The sequence below is a fragment of the Chiloscyllium punctatum genome, chromosome 26, assembly GCF_047496795.1.
Source record: "Chiloscyllium punctatum isolate Juve2018m chromosome 26, sChiPun1.3, whole genome shotgun sequence".
Lineage (NCBI taxonomy): Eukaryota > Metazoa > Chordata > Chondrichthyes > Orectolobiformes > Hemiscylliidae > Chiloscyllium > Chiloscyllium punctatum.
Window position 1 is genome coordinate 26821901 of NC_092764.1, and position 21791 is coordinate 26843691.

Below are 21791 nucleotides of genomic sequence, written 5' to 3' on the forward strand. Positions count from 1 at the left end.
AGTCACATGAGCCCAATGATCCATGTTAGCAATTCCATCTTTATTGTTACACTTAAATATTAACCTGCTGTTTAAAGAACATATATTGCCATAATGCATCATCTAAATAGTATCTTTTTAAGTTACAATGTGTATATAGTGTAATTGCAATCACCATCTAATGTTTAATTTTTGTCATAAATCTGTGACTGGCAATTGCTGCTTGGAAATGCTAATTAGTATTTAATTAAATAAATGCCTCTCTGGGTGGCCCAGTAGATCAATGCGTCAGTGTGGTACTCCGGTAACTGGGAGATCTGGGTTTGAGTTCCAGCTTTGGCAATTATTTCTATTTGGGTTTTCTCCAAATGGCAAAGAGATGATTTGTTGAGATAGAATGAAAAGGACCTGCGATTCCACCTCACTACCACTGATAGCCGACCACACAGAGACATAGGTGGGGTTTATAGAGATAACCACAAGGGACCTTGAAAGAAAATAAAATATACTCGGAGATATTTTAAATAAATATTCAGATCTGTTATAGGCAGTCTATTGACTGCACTTAAGAAAGAAGCTTTATTTAATATATAAACAAAAATGTCGTCATATAGGAAGATCAAATTCTTTGCAATCCAACAGAGCTGGACAAGAACGAACTTTCTTTCTCTCAGTACACTGAGTCTAATTGCATATTTTTGTGTAATTTATCTGAAAAGCATATTTAGTGACTTATATAAACCATATCGGATTGGGAGACACTTTTGACAGATTTGTAGATCCATGTATGATTAATAACAAACCAACAGGAACGGTACAGAGAATGACAGCCAATATTTCTGTACCTCGTTTACTTCAGCCATTATATCAGTACTACTGTCAAAATGCCAAGGGAGGCAAGAAAGTAGTTTTCTTTTTAAATTATCAGCAATTTTATTGCAATAATTGCCTACAATATGACTGGTTATAATAGTTCAATTTAAAAAAAAATTAAAACTCATGTGACTAGGTTTTGAATCTTATTTATGAACATCATTCTTAATGTGAGGGGTGAAAGGTTTTTCACCAGCAAAGCTGATCAGAACTGAAGCAAAACTGTTGGAACAGGATGATGAAATAAAGGCTGAATGCATCCAGCTAAGACAACAGGATAGGAACTTTGCTGGCATAATGTTGGCAAAGAATAAATTTTTATAAAGTCTACTTACATTTGACTATTCAGCAACAATTTAATATAATCATAGTGAAGAGTGAATTAATCCTATCGCAGCCTAGTTAGTCAACCTCCTTATGAACCCTGCATCAATTTATAGTTGTTACAACAGTTTAATTAAAAAACACTAATGTCAGAAGCTTATTATGTAAATGTTTTAATTGTGAAAATTTGTCATATTTATTAACTTGATTGCATCTTTTCAAAATTTTAACAAATTGCAATAAATATTTCATCAGAGCTAGCTATAACTTTAACATTTACAACATATCAAGTATTATGGAATGTGTAACAAGGAATAAAATCATAGCTGGATTGTATGCCCTACTGTACATTAACCATGTATAGAAAATCAAAATTAATCAATAATGTTTTTCTTCAATATTTTCTACCCATGAAAGAACTACAAAGTTCCAATCCTGGTCTGATAAACATTTCTGTTGTAACCCAACATTTTATAGCTAAATGGTTGTGTAATTCAAGTATATAAAGTGAAAATACTATGGTTGTACACATTAGCAATTGGCAAATACTTGAATACTCTCCCCACCCCCACCCTCCTCTCACTTATCTCTCCACCCTTCACTCTCTCTGCCTGTATTCCTAATGAAGGGCTTTTGCCAGAAACGTTGATTTTGCTGCTCCTCGGATGCTGCCTGAACTGCTGTGCTTTCCCAGCACCACTCTAATCTAGACTCTGGTTTTCAGCATCTGCAGTCATTGTTTTTGCCTAAATACTTGAATAATACCTAATTATATCATTCTCAACTGTCTATACAATCAAAAATATTTTGTTTACAAGTTTGATGAGTTATTTTACCAATTCACCTTATATTTTGGAGTGCAGAGAGTGAAAACTACTTAAACAATAAGTATTTCAATTGTACAACTGCTCCCATCCACACCGTTAATTCTAAATTCACAAACAATTCACAAGCAATTTTAAAAATATTAAAGATCTTTGTGGAAATAATGGAAGTGAGAGACTTACAGTGCATTTCAATAGTCTGTAAGTAAAGTTTGTTTTAAACCAATCTTTAAGAATCCTTATCAGTGAAAAGATTTTGAATTCACTCGTGGACATGCACGTTGCTGGCTGGCCAGCATTTATTGCCCATCTCTACATTAAGAAGATGGTGATGAGCTGCTCTTTGAACCAATGCAGTCACAAGCTGTTGGTTAACCCACAATACCATTAGGGAGAGAATTCAAGGATTTTGACCCAGCAACCATGAAAGAATAGCAATATCAATTCAGAATGGTGAGTGGCTTGGAGGGGAGATCTTTTCCTTCTAGATGTGCTTGTGGGTTTGGAAGGTGCTGTCTGAGGATATTTGGAGAGTTTCTACAATCAGTCTTGCAGATAGTACACATTGCTGTTACTGAGCATTGGTGGCAGAGGGAATGGATATTTGCAGATTTAAAAAAATTCATTCAGAGAATGTGTGCATCACTGGCCAGCCGGCATTTATTACCAACTACTAATTGCCGTAATGAAAGTTAAGTCTCAACCACATTGCTGTCTTTCTGGAGTCATGTGTAGTCTAGACCAGGTAAGGACATTAATGAACCAGATGGGCTTTTCCTGACAATTGACAATGCTTTCATGGTTATCATCAGGCTCCTAATTCCAGGTAACTATTGAATTCAAATTCTATCATGTATCATGGCAGATTTCAAATTCGGGTCCCCAGAATATTACTGTTGTCTCTGGATTATCAGTCTAGTGATAATAGCACTAGGCTATCACCTCCCACATGCGATGCCAATCAAGTAGGCTGCATTGCCCTGGATCGAGTCAGCCTTCTTGAGTGTTGTTGGGGTTGCACCAACCCAAGCAACTGGGGAGTATTCTGTCACTCTCCTTGTAGATGGTGGATTGGCTTTGGTGAATCAGGAGGTGAGTTCCTCGCTGTGGTATTCCTAGCCAATGATCTGCTCTTGCAATCACAATGTTTATGTGGTTAGTCCATTTGAGTTTCTTGTCAATGATAGTCCTCAGGACGTTGATCATGTTGTATTCAGTGAAGGTAACACCATTGGATGTATATTTTAGAATACCTCGTGGTACAAATGTCTCATTCTTCTGCATACTGTGTTGTTTAGGGATAACAATTTAACTAGGGAATTTCAATTTTCTTCTCTATTATGCGTTTGAGCAATCTGACTCAGGGCTTGATTTTACAGCCCTTCATTGAGGTTTTTAAAAGTTAAGACACATGTAGAATGCAGAGTAGCCATCCTGTCACCTTCTCACTTTCCTGATCTGTCTCCTATCTTGAGGATGGCAAAGGTTTCATGTCTTGGACTATTGAGGCCTTCAAATGGCTAATTAATCGTTACTGAAGTGCCACATTCTGTGACTAATGAATACAATTGTTATAATTATAATTAGGAATTATGCTGATTAACTAGGAGAACAAATGAATGTAAAAGCAAAATAAGGTAAATGCTGGACACCTGAAAAAAAAACAGAAGATGCTGAAAGTACCCAACTATCAAATGAGAGAAACAGTTAGGATTTCAGGTTGGTAAAGCAAGGTGAGGTCTGACAAAAGGTCAGTGATAGGAAGTGTAAACGTTGGACACAATCTTCTGGGCCTGTCCAGAGGTTTCAGAAGGGCAAGCAGGGAATTTAATTGAGAAGGAGTTTTCCAATGTTCAGTTTTCCAACTGCAGTTTAAATTGTTGCTTTAAGCTCTCAGAACTTTTCAGGTAGGTGAACTTCCTGAATCTTGATACTCAGTTACCTTTTTTGTTTTCACTAGCATATCTTTTCTACGGATTACCATGTGAGACACTGGGATTACATTCGGATGCACAATTTTGTTAGGCAAAAATGGGAAACTACTTTGTCCCAAATTTGACTATTTATCTGTGTTGTATAAGGTGTGTAACTCATGGGGTAGACATCTTCCTTTCAGCTCTGGTGATTATAAACCTTTTCAGTAACTTTATTAACATTTTGAGTGCAGTATGACTCTTCTTCAGAACTGATGAAGAGTCATACTGGACTCAAAACGTTAACTCTGGTTCTGTCTCTAGGGATGCTGTCAGATCTGTTGGCATTCTCTGTGGTTATAGCAGATTTTCAGAATCCATAATATTTAACTTTTACTCTTCAGTTACATGGCCTCTTCATAACCACACCTCTGTGCAGATGGAAGGGATAAATCTTGTTCTGGCTAACTGTGCTACCCAAGTAAGCCAGTCTCACTGACTAATGCCAGCAAACCTGACAAGGGAGGCTCATCTCAACATGCAGTGCAACTCAAAAGAAAACTGAATAGAAAAGATTTGGTTAAAGGCGAGTTAGATAGAAAGGATCAGTCAGGAATGTAGTTTACCATAGTTTTGGGGGACATTGAAAGGATCTTACAGAATGGAGTATAGAAATAGGATGTAGAGAGGAGAATCACAGTAACAGGGATAAGAGGAACATGGAAGACTGGGAGCAACCTTTTTGGGGTGAGGAATACAATGTGCTATTTAAATCTACTGGGAAGTGAGAGATATGCATTTTGCCTCCAGCTGGGTATCTTTAACTGATACAGTAATACTTATGTTCTACTTCATTACATTGAGCGAGATGAGTTTATGTGCACTTAAAGAATCCAGTAAAACATTTATTACTACAAATACAAATATTAGATTCATAGTTATGAGGGCTAGTATTAAAATGTTTGGGTGCAAAGTGCAGTATGCTTTAATTAGCATATTATGCTTCAAGTGACCTAAGTTAAGATGAGACACATACTCTCAGAAGACATGTCTCTGATACAGTGATGATATCCAGAGCATGTCTCCTAAAAATACACTGAGTGGCCCAGATTTTCCAGTGGCCCTATAATCATTTCTGAAGTATAGGTGAGAGTTTCATATGGAGACCCTATAGAATTGTGGGCGGCACGGTGGCTCAGTGGCAGCATTGCTACCTCACAGCGCCAGAGACCCGGGTTCAGTTCCCGCCTCAGGCAACTGACTGTGTGGAGTTTGCACATTCTCCCCGTGTCTGCGTGGGTTTCCTCCGGGTGCTCTGATTTCCTCCCACAGTCCAAAAATATGCAGGTTAGGTGAATTGGCCATGCTAAATTGCCTGTAGTGTTAGGTGAAGGGGTAAATGTAGGGGAATGGATCTCTGTGTGTTGCTCTTCGGAGGGTCGGTGTGGACTTGTTGGGCCGAAGGGCCTGTTTCCACACTGTAAGTAATCTAATCTAAGAATCCTGATCATAGCAATCTCTAACGGAATTTCTCATGAAATTGAGGATCCTGTTGGGCAATTCCACATTGCCTGGAACCCTCCAAAAGTATCCACTTAGGTTAGAGAAATCGGGGCATTTTAGTAAGGTTCATTAAATAGTTCCTTTGGAAAAGTTTGACTATTAAATACCAAGTCTAGTTCCTGAGTAAAACAAATTAAACTGACCCACTAAATTATCTCACACACCCTTAGTTGCAAATCCTCAGACACTCAACAGTGGCAGATGGAGTTTAATTTAGCTAAATGTGAGGTGCTGCATTTTGGAAAGGCAAATCAAGGCAGGACTCATACACTTAATGCTAAGGTCCTGGGGAGTGTTGCTGAACAAAGAGACCTTGGAGTGCAGGTTCATTTTTCCTTGAAGGTAGAGTCTCAGGTAGACAGAATAGTGAAGAAGGCATTTGGTATGCTTTCCTTTATTGGTGAGAGCACTGAGTACAGGAGTTGGGAAGTCATGTTGTGGCTGTACAGGACATTGGTTCGGTCACTTTGGAATATTGTGTGCAATTCAGGTCTCCTTCCTATAGGAGCAGTGATGTGAAAGGGTTGAGAAAAGATTTATAAGGATGTTGCCAGGGTTGAAGTGTTTGAGCTATAGGTAGAGGCTGAATAGGCTGGGTGTGTTTTCTCTGGATCATTGGAGGCTGAGGGATGACCTTGTGGAGGAGCATGGATAGGGTAAATAGACGAGGTCTTTTCCCTGAGATGAGGGAGTAGAGAACTAGAGGGCATAGGTTGAAGGTGAGAGGGGAAAGGTTTAAAAGGGATCTAAGGGGCAACATTTTCACACAAAGGGTGATGCGTATGTAGTGGAGGCTAGTGAAATTACAACATGTAAAACACATCTGGATGGGTACATTGAATAGGAAGGGTTTAACGGGATAAGGGCCAAGTGTTTACAAATGGGACTAGATTAATTTAGGATATTTGGTCAGCATGGACAGGTTGGACCGAAGGGTCTTTTTCCAAGCTGCACATCTCTATGACTCTATCACCCTGAGATAGTCCACCTAGCCACCATGTTCAACCGTCCCTTCTCCACATTGGCCCATTCTAACTTGATTAGACTGCTCAGCTCCTCTGCTGGACCCGATCATCAGAACACCTTGCCAGGAACTTGGCACATCGACCCCAGCCATCAAACGAATATCTCCCAACCACCTTGACCTATCCTAACCATTTTGTCACTTACACAGCCCTCTTGCACTGACACCCTACCCATCTGGCATCTTATCCTCAATCCACTCCGAAAACCCTACCTCCTATCCACTTGGCACCCTACCTACCAAGTATCCTAAATTCACATTTATTTCATGTATTTGTTTTTTCACAGCAGCTGTCAAACTGACTGTCTGTGATGATGGACATAAATTTCTGATTATGAGATGGAAGGAATAGTGTGCCTTCACCCCCAAAATCCCCCCCCCAAACTGTTCTAACCTATGACAATCTTGTTAGAATGGAAGTATGGCTCTGCATTTCTGAAGGACCTGATTAGAATCTCCTGATAGAAGTGAGGAGTTTTTTTGAAGCATGGAAAACAGATTGACAATCTGCGTGAGATTGCCACTCTGCAGAAAATCCAGTCAATTTACATATCAAATATGAGTATAATGTATCGGGGAAGGAGCAGGTGAACGGATAAAGAGCAGGTGAATGAATAAAGACAGAGTAAGGTGATTGCAAATGAGTAGCCCTAAGAAACAGCCTGGCATAATCTGTGAGCTGGATATTCCTGCACACTAAGTGTTCTTGCTGCAGCCTCTCAATACTAGTTACTGATGTACCCTGCAATGTAAATCTGTGCTTTCTAAGGATCCTGTGGATTGGTGAGGTGCTGTAGTGTTCATGAGGAGTTGGCAAATGATTCATGTGGCTGGAGCTCATGGATTGTGCTCTGAGATGTTATTTGATTCTGAGCAACATGGAGGTTCTGACAGCCAGCAGCCAGCAGTGAGCTGAAGCTACCAGATACTCGTTCTGACTTCCATGTTGAATATTCTCAAAGTCTAACTTATTTGGCACATTTGCTAAGATAGGACGCTGAATATTAATGTGGCATCAATAAAGCATTTCATATAAAATAATCTGCCTGAATTGGCAATGCAAATGCCAGGTAAGAAACTGACTTCATGGCTCAGCAATAGCTTATGAGATAGAGCAAGATGCTCCCAAAGGTGAGATATGTCTCACTGGAATTCTTGATTGAGTCTGCCACAAATCTCGCCATCTGCCCATCATTCAGACCCCTATAAGAGTCTACCTTTCTTTTGTCCCACACATTAGAATGTCTAACAGCCTCAGCACACTAAACATTGCTGCATATGATGACAACCCCATCAGGTTGTCTACAAGGAAAACAAAAATAATTAGAAGCTTTAACAGATTGAAAGAGAACACAGCACTAGTGTCTGTTGTTACCAATAATAAGTTGCTATTTGTGCAAAGTGTCAGGTTCTATATGAGGTTAACAGCCATGCGGCCAAACTGACATCAATATTATTTCTTTGTCGACTGCTTGATCTGGGTGCTACCCCAGCAGCCACAGCTCTGCTTAGGAAACCTGCTGACGACTATGCTTCCTTGCCTCAGATGACTCTTGTGAACATCTTCTGACCCTGGGGCCAAGTGAACTCTACCCTCTTTAGGGTCTCCTTCACAGGTACAGATGCAACCTACTTGGCCTGTTCTAATGGAGATGTTTGGTTCCTGGCAGGGGAGAGGTGTGTAGCAGGATAACCCTGAAATGCCTGCCTGTTGCTCCTCTTCCCTGTCAGTGTGAAATGGCACCTCTCTCTTTCCCCTTTTGGTGATGGGATGTATGGAAGGATTTTCCAGTCCCTCAGCCCTCTCTTGTCTAGCCAGTGAAAGAAGGCACTTATCTCTCTTTTATCTCTCTACTCCCTTGGCTCACAAGCCTCATTCCTGATGAAGGGCTTATGCCCACAATATTGATTCTCCTGCTCCTCGGATGCTGCCTGATCTGTTGTGCTTTTCCAACACCTCACTCTCAACAGTGAAAGAAGGCATGCATGACTAAAGTATGGGTCTCCACTCATAGTTGGTAGCTACTGATTTATTCTGCAGGAACTGGATGTCCACTACAGCTGTCATCTGGTCCATTGATACAATCATGTCTCAGCCACATTACCAAGCAGACTTGGACTTGTACCTTTTGTTCCAGTCTGTGCCTGATCTCTGACACTGCCAGAAATACCCATGCTTGTTTCTGCATCTCTATCAGCTCATTAATGGCCTTGTCCAGAGGCTCATCATTTGCCCTGAGCTCAGCCATGGTCTGTATTTGAGGAGTCCTTCAAGTGTCAGAGGCCTCAACTGATTCTTTCTCCTCCAGCTAGTGGCCTGTATTAATGTCCTGCTCATCAGAATATGACCCTGAGCCTACTCTACATATATTGCCAATTGAAGTGAGAAGCTCTGCACCACAGGAGGGTGGGGGAAGGCCTTGATAATCCTGCCTCTGACACTGGTGACTGTTCCTTCTTGGAGATGTGCTGCAAAGTCCAGGTAGAGTGGGGTCTGGGGTCTGCAGCTCTTCATTTTTATCTCTTGGATTTGTAGTCCAGTCTGGAGGCTGCATAGAAAAACATAAGGATCTGTTGTGAGTCACTACAATTCCCCAAAGTTTCATTAAGGCATTGCTGCTTGATGTGTAGCTGCAAGTAGCTATTTGGAAGCTTTCTCACTTGATGTTTGTAGATATCCAATGTTTCCTCAGGCCAGGAACATTCTCTGGCTGAGAAGTCTGATGGAGATGTTTGGTTCCTGGCAGGGGAGAGGTGTGTAGCAGGATAACCCTCCCACCCAAACCAGCCCCATCCACAGCTGGGCATGTTCTGCTCATCGTGCACAATCTTCTGCAGAACGGGAGGAGTGTTGAGAGACATGAACATGGTTAAGTGAGCAGGTTTCCCATGATGTTAGGTACAGATAGAGATGTCAATTCCCAGAGCTGTGATTGTCTGTGTGCATAACTGCTACGAAGAATATAGTAAGGGGGATATTAGGAATTCTAAATGAAAGGTAGTTCTGTGCCATCAAAAAGCTGCAGCCAATGAAAAACAATAAAGGATTATGCAATGTGTGTACCTAATAATCCTGTGAGGTGTTCACCAGAAGTCATGTTTTGTGCTTGTGTCTTTATCCCATGTAAGCTGCTGGTGAAAAGCTTTGGGATATGTATGTCCCCGTATCTGTGCTGAGAGGTGAGTCAACTAAAGGTGTGAGCGGCTGAGTGTTGTAGCTCATTTTATGTTTTAAGTGTTATCCCTGATGAGTGTGTGAAAGGCAATATCACTGGTGCAAGTGTTGTCCCATTGGTTGCTGTGGTGAAGTTACAAGCATTCCTTTCTCATATGGCATCTGATGGCACCTCCTCTTCAGTTGCAAATTACAATGCTAACTCCCACTCATAGGGGCATGATAGATTGGGCGTAAATAGTACATCATATTTCGCTTGGCAGGGTACTGAAGATTATTCATCCCCTTGAGGAACTGGAGTTAGATGCTCTTGAGCTACAATGGGCACTGATATCTGCAGCAACCTCTGTCCAGGGTGCCTTCATTACTCAGGGATTGCAACCTTGCCATGCTAATGAACTTCCTTTCTGTCACAGACAGCTTCAGGGGAATCTCTCAGAAGGCAATGTTAAAGCATGTCACTGCTTTTGCCTGCTCTCTGAAATCTGACCAACCTCCTTCCACCTCCCTTGGCAGAGCATAGATGAACATTTCTGTATGTAAGTTAGTTCGCTGAGCTTGAAGGTTTGTTTTCAGATGTTTTGTCACCATACTCGGTAACATCATCAGTGGACATCTCCAGTGAAGTGTTGGTGCTTTGTCCCACCTCTCTATTTATAGGTCTTGGTTTCTTAAGATGGGTGGAATAATTTCTGATTTTTTTTTTCAAGGCAAGTTAAATAGGGTCTAAGTCGATACATTTATTGATGGAGTTCTGGTTAGAATGCTGTGCCTCCAAGAATTCTCGTGCCTGTCTTTGTTTCACCTGTGTGTGTTGTCCCAGTCAAAGTGATGTCCTTCTTTGTCTGTATGTATAGAAACTAGTGATAGTGGGTCATGTCTATTGGTGGCCAGTTGGTGTTCATGTATCCTGGTGGCAAGTCTCCTGCTAGTTTGTCCAATGTAGAGTTTTTTACAGTTTTTACATGGTACCTTGTAAATGACGTCAGTTTTGCTGGTGGTATCTATTGAATCCTTTTGGTTCATTAGTCGCTGTTTAAGGTGTGTTGATAGGTTTGTGGGCGACCATGAGCTACAAATCTTCTCAAAAAACATGAACAGTTTTGTTAAATGCCAGTGGCACATGTTCAGGTTTTATTTTGCTGTTGGCCAAGGGCCACCTTAGACCTAGAACCAAGATCTGCTTCATTCTTAAATCTCAGTAACTAAATACACACACATAGAGATTACATTCCAACGTCCAGAAAAATATTTGTGATTGCTCACCCATACTGCTTTTTATTAACACTTTAGTTAGTTAGGCATTGCACATTGTTGTGTTGTTAGTAAAGAAACTGTGGTGTAAATTCAGTATTTGTCCAGCCATCTTCTCTAATTCTAACAGTACCTCAACTAAATTATTCCATTTTTAAAACGAGGAAGAACAGAAGCATAAGATATAGAGACAAATGTGTCTATCTCTGCAATATGTTACATACTCCATGAGATATGAAGTGGCAAAGATCTCAACTTCATGCAAACCTCTTGTGACTCAATAACTGCAGATTTTAGAAAGGAAATAAAGAAAAACATCACAATCCCAGTAAAGGATAAAGGAAGGTTGGAATTGTCAATGTCAGCTGGAGGATAATGATCAGTTAAGTACAGCTGTCAACTCCATTGGAAATTTATACCCCAAAACTTCCAAAGTTTTAAAATTCTCAATTTCTGACATATTTCTATTGTACTTGCCTGGGTGGAGGTAAGGTCAAAAAATTTGGATTACTCATTAGTAAATATAAATGTGGGTAACACCAAACTCCAGTCTAAATTGAGGATAGTTTCAAAGAGGTTTTGGGGAATTGGTTAATTCTAACACTGTCCTGATTAATCAAGGCAGGTGATGTCATTGTGCCATGGTACTTTGCTGCTGATTAACACCCTCTCTGGTATTCCAGTCCTTGAGAATTCAGAGTTGTACCTCACCAAGAGACTCCTACTTCTGCTGTGGAGCTTCCAGTTGCTGGGATTTTCCATTTTGATTTAGAGCAGTCCAATTCCAGGCCAGTTTGTACAGCCTCCTTAAGGGAATGGGTGGGAGTTTGAGTATGATTTGGAGGTGGTGGTGGGCGTTGAAAGCTAATGAAATGCAATATGTGGCCTGCCTTCCCACACCCGACCTGAGGAGGCAGTGGAAGTGTTGGGCAACCTGCTGGTCAATGGCCAATTGATGGCCACCTAATTGCCTCATTTCAAATGGCACCCCCCCCTCACCACCTGCTTGCTATTTCACTTGTGGCAGTGAGATAGCCTGGAAATTTCTACTGGTTGAACTGAAGTCAGGCAAGAAAGTGAGGGGTGATTCCTGTCGATACTCAGGACTTACCTGAAGTCTGGCTTCCATTACCTCAACTTCTTTGGGAGCTGTCTGTAATCCCAGTAGTGGCCACTGCTTGAGCCTAGCGCTGCTGAGGTACCTCCTGCTGTCAGATAACTGGATTAGTGGGCAGCTGTCTAAAACAAGTCTTCCTCTCCATTTGGAGGTGCAAGCTTAACCCTGTGCTAATTAATGACCAGCCGAGAATCAAACATTACAGGGCTTGGAAATGGGTGGGACGACACTTCAGTTAGACAGGGGCGAGAAGTTCAGTACCCTGTAAAATCAAAAGTACTTATCCCAATTTATTTGCTTTACTGGCATGCTAAAATTGCAGTGTAAATATGCCATTAGAGACATCTAGTGGTAATAGTCATGTCAGCAACTCTGACATTTTTAATTTGTTTTACACCTCTCATTCCTCAACCCCAGTTAAAGCTAATTGCTTAAGCATTTGAACAGAATTGCACCAGCTATAACAGGAATGCAATAATTAGGTGAGAGCAGAATGAAAAGTTTAATCTTGTTCCTCCATTTAAACTCTAATTAAAGATGCCTGATTGAACATTGAAAACATTCTGCAATGGGTACATCAGTTTTTTAATAACATAATAAGCTCCAAACTTAACATAGCATTGAGTATGTTAAAAAAAATATATATCACAAGATATTCTTCTTCATTCTCTGCCCAAAGGCAAGTCCTTGGAAATTACTCACTGCACCCATGAAAGGTATGGTTTTTATTTGCTATGGATAAGGTGTGGAGGCAAGCCCTCGTCTTGCCTCAGTCAAAATGCAAGTAGAACCCAACGTTATTGGCTTGAATTTGCTCCAGATGAGTTTACCTCCACCAGAATATTCTTACAACCTATTTATGCACAGAATGATTGTTACTTCACGTAATTTAAGATGCACGACCACTTGGTTTGTATCTGTTCATTTTACATTTCAGAATTCACATCTTTAGAATACATATTGCTATACTCCCCTATGATTCTGAATCAAAACAAAGCCTCGATATTTCAAGTACATTCACCCCGTTGCTGTGCCATAACCAACTCCATCCTAACTATCACATGAGTCCAGAGAGCTGGAAGGCATACAGTTCATTTGCATAATGTGACAGGCAGTGCAACCTTTTGTATCATTTTGTGCCCAGCTCACTAATACACCACAGCAGAGTGTTTGCTTGCAGCCTCGCCAATCGACACTTTCTGATTACTCCTTTGAAATACCAAAAGTGGCCAATCCAGGAGGTAATATTATTTTTTAAAATTGTCCTTTTTTGGGGTCATGTCTGCATACCAGGTCTGGGTACCACCCCTCAAGCTCACACATACTGTTGGGAGATTGGCATACCTCATCTTTCTTGGTGTACTAGCTGCCACTGAAACATTAAGTTCTGAGCCATAGTAAAACACAGAGCGCTCACTTTTGCCAATCTCCGCCTTAATACATCATTTGTCTTGTATGGGATGGATCAAAAATCTTTTCCTTCCAAGGTAATGTAGAAGCAGGGAGAGCCGATGTTGCTGGATCTCTCCTACTTGCTTGAAAATTTCACCAATCCACAGTGAACTAATTGCAGGAGAATGCTACAATAACTCATTGAATACAGACTGATAATTGCTTTATACACTTAGGCTGGACTCAAACATACAAAATTTAGAGAACTGAATTATTTGTCAAATGTTTAAAATTAATCAATTAACTTCTCACATGGTTTGTAGATGAAGGTAGATCATGGCTTGTAGGTTTTTATGTTAGATCAATAAGGATGACTTTTTGGCTTGTTTTAATGATGTTTCCATTTTAGGAATTTTGGCCACAAATGGTGTACATTGTCCAATTCTGGGCAGCACACTTTAGGGTGAATGTGCAAGCTTTCGTGAGTGTGAGGAAAAGATTTGTGAGAATGATTCCAGGAAAGAGGGACTTTCAGATGCATGGATGGATTGTAGAAATTGGAGCCATTTTCCATGGAGAAGATGAGGTTGAAAGATTTGATTGAGGTGTTCAAAGTCATGATGTGTCTAGTTAGAGCAGATATCCTACTGGTGGAAGGAGCAAGATTCAAAGTTCACTGATTTAAAGTGGTTGGCAGAAGAACTGGGACAGTGACAGGAGCAATAATTTATTTATGCAGTGCGTGGTTACAATCTGGCATGAGATGCTGGAGGGCAGAATTTCCACTAATATTTTTCTCAGCTAAGCCAATTGTAGCCACTTGGTGGCTCAGTGGTTAGCACTGCTGCCTCACAGCACTAGGGTCCCAGGTTCAATTGCAGCCTCGGGCAACTGTCTGTGTGAAGTTTGCACATTTCCCCATGTCTGCAGGGGTTTCCTCCAGGTTCTCCGGTTTCCTCCCACAGTCCAAAGATGTGCAAGTCAGGTGAATTGGCCATGCTAAATTTCCCATAGTGTTAGGTGTATTAATCAGAGGGAAATGGGTCTGGGTGGGTTTCTCTTTGGAGATTCGATGTGGAGTTGTTGGGCTGAAGGGTCTGTTTCCACACTGTAGGAAATCTAATTAAAACTCCATGGCCTGTGTGCATCAGTGACTTTCAAAAGCTAAAGTCAATGCTACAATTGGTGTTGGCACAACAATTGTTGTGTGTGTGTCGCTTACAGGGAACACTGTTGGTGGGAGGTAGGGGGATGCAATCATGGTTTTTTGAAAGGGACTTGTGCACCGGAAAAGCACTACTGGGAAAATGGAGTGGGATCAGCTGAGTTGCTCTGGCAGCCAGCCAGTAGAGAAATGATGGGCTGAATGGCTTTCTTCTGTGCTGTAACCATTCTGTGATTCTATGATCTTGTTGTCAGCCTGGCAATTATGAATAATGATAGTTTGCTTGAAGCTCAGCTCTCTAACAGTTTTCACCTCTCTGATTGCAGCAAACATACAGGGGAATAATTTGATCAAAACTGGAACAAGTGTCCATAAATCCCCTTTCCTCTCCCACATGAACATTTTTGCACTCCAAAATGACAGAATATTAATGGTATAAATGTTACCAGTTGAAACACAAAATATCATTCCCTTGAAAGGAATTTGAATACTTTTTTTGTGTATGAAATAATTTAAAAGGTGTTGCTTATTATCTTGGTTGATCTGCAAAAGCTCTTGCAGTACCTGAGTTTAGTCTCTGCTTTTGACCCTTTGTAACGTCTAAGGAGAAAGTAGGGTCAGACTTCACTGACAGCTCAATTTACTAAGCAGCCTTATGAATAACATTTGACAGAAGGGGTCAGATGCTATGCAAATTGTTTCTCCCTCCCCAATTTAAATTCTTTCCACTTGAACCTCTCCCTCCTATATTAACAGGAAAAAAAGTTTCCTCCCGAGAACCATAGCCCTTCTCCCCTTCTGGTGCTGGTCCAGCAAGGGAAAATGGGAAGTCAAATTGACAGGCAGGATTGCCTGCTTTCAAACCAAACAGATGGTGAAATTTAGATGACAGGCAATGTTTGACTTTGAAGTAATTGGAGATAATTTATGCTGTGAGCTTGAGCTTGACCACTGTCATGAGGCGAAGGTTAATATGTAAACGATTTTAAATTATCGCATTTCATCCTTCATTCCTTAATCCTAGCTTTGGGCTATTTGTGTTGCTTTTGTTCAGGGTTTGTTGTGTTTGTTGGCTTTTATAAGAGGAAGAAACAAAACCGTAAAGCCTCACCAAGTGCTCTCTGACTTTTATTGATGTGCTCAAGAAGAAGCAAAAAAAAATCACCCAGTCTATCGTTTTATTTTTACTTTGCTTTAATCTTATTTGATGATGTCTCAACAGGCCAGGACATGCTTTCATAGATAGCAATTTCACTGCACCATATGTGACTCTCACAAGATAGCATAGCAAAATGAGTCTTGGCAGGAAGGGAACTAAACACATCGACCAGAACAGCAAAAAAATTATTTACTTAACCCCCTAAAGTCTAGAGTATGATTCCTATATCGTACCAACATTTAACTCAAGGTTACTGTAATTAGTGCTTTTGGACTATACTAGCATGTATAATTTAAAAAGAAAAAAAATTTGCATCCTTTTCATTATGCTTTTACTATATGGTATGACTGCATTGAATTTAGATTTTGAACAGGATTTGAGTGTTCTATTATTAATTTGGAACAAGTCCTACGTCGAGTGGTACTGTGTGAGCATTGGGAATTCACCATTCAAAGCATTACTGCCTTTATACGACAAAAAAATCCTAATGCTTGCTCTTTGCACTTAGGATTGTACAAAAGGAAGATCATTGCTGGAATACAATGTTTAGATTCATGACTCATTTTCTTTAAGTAAGAATCAGAAAACACACATTCACTGAATAAGCAAAAACATAAATGGAAATGGTCTCTGCCACTGAAGGCTGATAGTGTAGAAGGCGTGGTTTAGAAAATGAATTCTTTAACCCATTACCTATAAAACCCTGAACAGAGGTGAAATATACCATGGTGTTAATACAAAATGCTTATGGAAAATTTAAAACATAAATATTGCTAATATCAAAATATATTATCAATTTAAATTTGTGTTAGTATAACGATAATGAATGGTACCTTTATGTTGGGGTTAAAAGAGTAACAAAGAAAACATTTAATCAAATATATGGAAAATACCATCCAAAATTAAATAACAAGTTGATCTGAATTGCCAACTCTCTATTACAGCTCAATCTTTTTCTCTTTCGGGAAATGTTTAAAATAATTCTCCAAATTGTATATGTAACAACATAATAATTTGGACCTTATATTTTGTTCCTGTACCATTAGGTATGAACTATCTATTATGTCTATTTATTCTAAATAAAACCTATATTTTAAAAGTTAATGAGATTGTGTCATCCTGAAATAACCAAAGTTATTGGAGTTGAATATTCATGTTTTGAGGTATTGGCAGACATATTAAATAAGTAAAAAATTGTCAATGCAACATGTGAATTGTTTCAAAATAATTTTCTGTGAGATTTATTTTGCCTTTCAACAAAATTTCTACCACAAAGCTTTTTAAAATGTATTAACTAATTGTTCGCAACTGTTTATCATGCATCATTTCTGAAAAATAGAAGGTATTTGAATTAATTTATTTTTCTATTTACTTTATTTCATTTTGTGCTATCATGTCAGCTAACAAAAGGTGAAAAGAAATACATATGCATCTGACTGATTACCTCACCATACAGAAGTATGTGCTGCATATATATGTCCAGTTTCATTGTATCCATGGGGAAGAATACATTTTTAAATGCCTTGCTGTCTAACCAATACTGTATAATTTCAAAAGGATTATCAAATTCTTGTTACATTGGTCTTAGATAATTTCTAACAATGCTACCATTCATCTTAGACATATTATCAAATGAAATCAACTTTATTCATTTAGGAGCTGCAGTATCAAAAATGCAACATAAAATAGGACATGTATTAAAACAGATAGGAAGGTACAGCAATAATTAGCAAATGGAATTTGGAAGAGTGCTGAAGTGAAATCTTTTGTATTTTATTGACTAGGAATTTGAAGGTTGTCAAGAATAGATGGAAGGCCTCTGTGCTAAATTTGAAAGAAAACATTTATATTATGGTGTATAGTGTCAGATTAAATGGCATCCTAAAATGTTATAGAAACTAATTAAAATTTACTTAAAATATTGCCATGACTTATACATAATTGCAGGATGCTAACTGACTCTAATGGAAGTTGTACAGAAAGATTCAAGCAATATTCATTTCACTGGAATAACACAAAAAAGTAAATAGCTATAATTATGAAAATAGCAGGTTTTTTTTAAAAAGGTTTCAAAATCTATTAAACACATTACTTTAGCCTTGTTTTGAGAGTGTCAATCAGTCTGAATGATTGATAACATTCTTGAACGTCTGAAATAAAATCCATGCTTTCTAAACACTTTCGGAAAATACAGATTCTACATGTCAGAAAGTTTGTGAAATATTTTGTATAAGTCCAAGTTAGCTTTGTAAAAAGGTCTTGTTAACAGTCTAATTGATCCCAATAAGCTACTGTGTTCAATTTGTAAATGTAGGCTGTTTCTTTTTTTGTTGAAAGCCATTTGACATATTGTGTAGAATTGCCCATGTTCTTACACCATGCTATATTTTTAAGCGTTAAATAATGCTTTCGGAGATGAGTATTTATCTGATTGTAACATGAAACCAGGAGCAATGCACAGTGGTTAGCACTTAACTATTCATATATTGCCACACTGAATGTCCAGTGTCTTGAAGCCCACCCCGATCAAGTTTATCGTCCATTTTATCAGGGCTAATGGTCAGTGGACAGGTCTGAGGTTTTCCCTTGTGGCTTGACATTAGCAACTGGTCTTGTTTAAGTACTGGGGAGCCGCTGATGCTGAATACAGAAGCCAATACCTGTTTCTCAATAAGTAGTAATTTAGCTCATGATTAAATGCAGCCTTGCTGACATACTCAAGTAGCAAAATGTTCCAGGGGGACCTGCCCTCACCTCTGAGACCAACAGACAGGAGGTGGATCAATGTCCCAACAACAAGGGAAACAATTGCATCTTTCTGTCTGTCTATTCTTAAATGATGAAGACAAACTGCTCATTTGAGAAAGGAGATTGTCACTTGGTTGGCAAACATCATGTTACGCTGGGTACTTTGATTATTCTTCAGATTAAGTGCCAATTAATTATTTAATTGTATTGAATAGTAAAGACCAATTGAAATGGCCAATTTATGTTGTAATAATATTTCAGCTTGCCTTTTATGCTGAATGAAATAGCAAATTAGATGCAAGTTTCATAAATTATAAAGTTGATGCTTCATAACTAGAAGCTGGCATACAAATAATTTCTAATGATTTCCGTGTTTTAACTTGAATTAATCTAAAGCAAGTGGAAAAGTTCTTTAAGTTTTAAATACTGGTGAAATGCAAGGAGATCAAATTCAGAAACAAATACCAATCTTGAAATTCATCAAGTTTTATTTAAATTAATACTTGAGGGCAATTTCACTGCCAAATGTGTTCATTGTGCTAGAAGTCAATTAATACTTCTGGGGCCTTTTACATTGTGTTGATTGTCACTGTGTAAAAAAAGGTAAAAGCATTACTTCTATTGTTATACATTTAAAACCTGCATTTCTTTATATCTTGAAGTATTTCTCTTCAAAATGTCAAATTGGGACTTGCATGACATTTAATGGCTCACATTACGAAACGTGCTTAATTGCCTGCTTCATGACAGCAAAGATTTCCCTCAAACAATGTAGGTTGCGTTGTGTCAGAGGTGTAACAATGTGGTCTGGGAGCTGCAGTGCAACTTCAGGGTCTGAAGCAAGACACAAAGAGATAGCCATGATCTGGGAAATAAATAAAACATGCAAACGCAGCCCTGACCCCCAGCTGTGATTGAATTTGCAGTGGTCATTTCCCAAATGTCCGCTGACAAAGCCACCCATCAGCTTTCGTCACACTGCTGCTTAATTCATGGATCTTCCCACTGATACTGATCTCTCGGCCTGCCAATCAAGCCCACTTTAATTAGTAAAAACTGTATGAATTCAATCATCAGCACAAAAGTGTCTGAACAAGCAAATTCTTTGAAACTGCTTAATATATTCTGCCTGAAGGTTGGCTTAGACCAAGCAAAGCATAACCTATTAATAACAGTTTTTGAAGCTGTAATAAAAATGTATGATTCCTGTGTATTCCAGTTAAAATTAGGACAGCCTCAATATTGAGAAGCTCATCCAATGAATCTCTGTTCATATCCTACATTTGTAATAAAATGTAACTTACTTTTTTGTTGCTTCATGATTAAAGATTTGTATCAAGATTCATAATTTGTTAATAAAATATTTGATTGATGAATCTTTGCAAATTGTCAGTTCCTGTTGTTGCCTTAAGTTCTAGTTAAAATGCATCTCTGAGGGGGGAGAATGTTATGTAGCGTGGACAGGATATGAACATGCTAAATACTGGGGTTTGATTTTCATAATCCATGAATCAGTTCACCTTCCATTATAAATTCTAATAAGTCATTCTTTTAATCATTTTAATCAATAGGTTATTTTGCTTTTAATTAGACCTTAATTAAACTTTTCAAATACTGCTTTCACATCAAAGTTCTGTGTGCACACTATCAAGAAATCAGAGGCTAGCAGGCCGTTCTCTGTTACCCGTTAGGTACCAGCTGCAAAGGTACAAGCATTGTAACATCCTTGTGCCATGAATCGAGTGAGACCTTTCTCATTTTAAAGGTCACCTTTCTGATCATATATTTTTATTTTATATATCAACCTTGGTTTTTATTTTTTGTAAGTGTTTTGCCACCAAGTAAGTTAAGAGCGAGGTAACCATACCTATGAAACATGCGCTTTTGGAGAAAAACACACAGAAAGCAGGACTTGTTTGGAATGAGAGCGAAAGATTAAAATATCGTTAATGACTTGGAATAAAATTTTGTGATTAAGACGTTAAAACTGAAATGACTTTTATTGATTTTTCTTTCCCTGCTGCAAACTGTTCAGTTCACCAATTGTTTATTTTTAAAACTGCGAGAACGATAAGTAGTTTCATTCAAACCTTTCTAATTGTCACTGGTTCAATTTGTGTTCCCTTGCAGAGCAAGCCTGTAAACATACAAAATCCACCCGAAAATGAGTCCAGTTTGGAACTCAATAATTCCTAATATGGTAACAGATCTGACAGATGTCATTAAAATTAGGTCAATCATAATTTTAAAATAAATTGTGTCTGCTTAAACTTTGAAAAATACTTTCTCATCAAGATCTTTTTTTCCCATGGCATTCGATTAATTTACCAAGTTAGAAGTAATGGCAGTAAAATGCAATACTTCCTCACGTCCTGTTTTACATCTACTAAGATACCTTTGAATGAATGTCATCTTATTTTACCTTGGCTGGAGTTGATCGATGCTTCATTAGGCTGAATTGTCTTTTGCCCATGCAACCTTGAAACTGTGGCTTAATTACCTCTGTGTGAGGCAGGAACCTTCCGTTAACAGGGCAGTTACATCTCTCAACAGTCTAGGCAAGTGCATCATCTGTGATCTAAAAGGGAAGAAAGGGAGGAGGCAGGGGTAGTTATAAAAAGGAGACCCGTGGGTTAGGGGCCAAGGTTCAAGTCCAAACTGCCAGGCTATTGAGTGGCTTTTATAAAGCAATTCTGCACTTAGCTTTATCGCCTTACTCCCTGCTTTCCATGTCTACTTTCTTATTTTTAAACTGGGGGAGCTGTGAACCTGAAAGGAGTGAAATGTATATAAAAAAGTTGAAATTAGAAAGAAGCATTATGGACTCAAAGGGCTTGTAATTAGATTTTTTAAAAAAATAAATAAAAACTCAGCAAGCACAAAATATTGTTGGTTCTTTGATTTTGATTTTGAAAAATGAGATATTGAATCCGTATGACATTTTTGTTCTTCTGGGAGTAATGTCATTGCAACTTTTGACATTTTTTACCCCATTTAAATGGTTTTGACAAGCAAGAGCATTTCTGGCCCTGCCTTCTGAAGGAGACTTAAACCAAAAGGCTTCTCCCTCCCCCAATCTCCACATACACACAATACAGCTGTGTGCAGCACCGTGTAACTTAAAAAGCCAAGTGCCCCTACTGAATTATATGACCGTAATAAATAATAACACATAACCAATACAGATTACATTCTAGTTTGTTATAATCTGTGCCCTCACTATTGCTAGGCTTCATCATCAAGTGAACATGACGTCATCATATTAAGCTAAAATAACAATT

At 38.8% G+C, this 21791-nt stretch overlaps 1 long non-coding RNA gene across 1 annotated transcript in view; it reads right to left on the reverse strand.

Moving 5' to 3' along the window:
* Nucleotides 1-21075, reverse strand: part of LOC140496353 (uncharacterized) — a 63276-nt gene extending 42201 nt beyond the window's left edge. The window contains exon 1 of the long non-coding RNA XR_011964248.1: nt 20933-21075. This is a non-coding gene — a long non-coding RNA (uncharacterized lncRNA). The remainder of the gene's footprint in view (nt 1-20932) is intronic.
* Between the last annotated feature and the right edge of the window lie 716 nt (nt 21076-21791).